This window comes from Penaeus chinensis, chromosome 3, assembly GCF_019202785.1.
Source record: "Penaeus chinensis breed Huanghai No. 1 chromosome 3, ASM1920278v2, whole genome shotgun sequence".
In the NCBI taxonomy this organism is placed as follows: domain Eukaryota; kingdom Metazoa; phylum Arthropoda; class Malacostraca; order Decapoda; family Penaeidae; genus Penaeus; species Penaeus chinensis.
The window spans coordinates 36,234,360-36,236,519 of NC_061821.1; the positions used below are offsets into that span (position 1 = coordinate 36,234,360).

Sequence of the window (2,160 nt, forward strand, 5' to 3'; positions counted from 1 at the left end):
GGCCAACGACACGGTTGGCCGAATATGGTGAATGGGGCAATACGATGAAGGATGGAAAGACGGGGTTGTAAGAGAAAGAGGAGAGGTATATGAAGTTAGAAAAGGAGGAGAGGGAATGAGACAGAGAAGAAGAGAGAGGTTCATAAGGAGAGAAGGAAAAAATAGAGCGAGAAGGGTTGATATAAAGAAGAACTGAGAGGGAGAGATGAAGGGAATAAAGGGATAGAGAAATTGAAGAGAAAGGGTAAGAGAGAAGAAAGGGATAGAGAGGGAAGAGGGGGAGGGGAGAGGAAAGAGAGGAGGGAGAGAGAGAGAAGAGGAAATAGGGAGTAGTGAGAGAGAGAGAGAGAGAGAGAGAGAGAGAGAGAGAGAGGCTGAAGCACACCGATGAACGGGTTTCCGCTGGGGAAGTACTGCCAAGGATGTTTCAGTGGGTGTTGGCCAGGAGAGGAGGGGTTGCGAAGGGGGGAGGGTAAAGGGACTGCCACAGGGGGAGCGTGAGGTGGGAGGAGAAGAGATAGTGGCTGGGTTCGGGGGAGAGGAGGGGGAGGTGAAGGGGAAGAGCAGCAGGAGAGTTGACTGTCAAGGGCAACGGGGGAAACGGATCCCCAAGGCCAAAGGTCCAGGAAACAAAAGTCTTTCCTGCATGGGCCTCACGTGCTACATGCCACTCACTCACTGCCTGGAAGTTCGCTGCCGAAGCGGGTCTGCCAAGCGGAGTCGCGTGTGAAGGGCTGTCTTTTTCTGAGGTGCTGGTGTTGTGGGTGAGTGTCTATGCGTGCGCGGTGCTTGCTTATGGCATGCTGTTTGTGATTAATTCATGGAAACGTGAAAAAAAGGGATGTGATTGAGGAATGTTGAATTAGATGCAGTCGATATTGTTCCGTGGAAGGTGTGAGAAGGAATTTTTATGATGAGAGGCAAATATTTCCAGTGTAGCATATAACGATATTATTGTCTTCATAGTGTACACTTCGTTCCTAAACATACATAAGTTAAAATGACATAGACCTACCTTATTTAAGAAACTCATTAATGCCTCTCATCTAGGCATATTTTAAGTGGAACATGAATAACTTGTTTGTTTGATTCCTTATCATATACGCAGACTCATGTTTGTTTATTTACCGTACGATTTAACAATTTTTTGCAATTCACTCTTTGCCATACGCCTCCCTCGCACAGGTTTGTTTGTCATGCGCCGATTCGCTGTGCATGTTTGTTGCCATGGTGTCGTACGCTTATCCTATGTTTATTTGCGATATGCCTATCCTCTTCAGAGAATGTATTTGTTTGTTAGAGAGGTACGAAGATCGAACGTATGTGTACTGAAAACATAAGCGCGTTTGAGCATTGTGTGTCTCAAGGTGTGAAAGATGACTGTGCAGGTCTGTTGTTTATGCCTGTGAAAATAGGCGAGTCCTATAGATGATAGGCTCGGTATTACAAATTGTTATTAGTTCTTAAGGCGAATCACTATTAATAAGATCTTAGGGTGAAAGAACATGGAGATCCATATTTTATCCCTTGCGCAGATTAGGGGAACTTAAGGACCAAGCTGGGCATTTGCCACCTGATTTGTTTTTTTTACTGGCAATGGGTTTACTGTATCAAGAAGCGGTTGGCCTTTCGCTGCGTTGAGTTAAAGAGTTTCTTCTCTGTGTTCGCAGAAACCTTCTCATTGCTGATTTGCATTTGGAAATCCCTAAATTTATTTCATTTTCATTATATATAAATAGATAGATAGATAGATAGATATAGATATAGATGCATATATACATACATGCATACTTATATGCAAAATATACATACATAATATATATGTATATCTCTTGGATGTGCGGATCCTCTTTAAAAGGGAGGAATTACTTTATACACAAAGTAATGCAGTAGACACATGCATATAGATAGGTAGATAGATATGCATGTATACACACACACACATATATGTATATATGTACATATGTAATACATGCATGCATACATGTATGCACGGATGCACACATGCACACATACACACACACACACACACACACACACACACACACACACACACACACACACACACACACACACACACGCACACACACACACACACACGTGTGTGTGTGTATATATATATATATATATATATATATATGTTTACGCACGCGTGTTTGA

At 42.8% G+C, this 2,160-nt stretch overlaps 1 protein-coding gene across 1 annotated transcript in view; it reads left to right on the forward strand.

Moving 5' to 3' along the window:
* The first annotated feature begins 614 nt into the window (after positions 1 to 614).
* Positions 615 to 2,160, forward strand: part of LOC125044657 (high-affinity choline transporter 1-like) — a 27,250-nt gene continuing 25,704 nt past the window's right edge. The window contains 1 exon segment of the mRNA XM_047641444.1: positions 615 to 764. The gene's annotated coding sequence lies outside the window, so the exon portion shown is untranslated.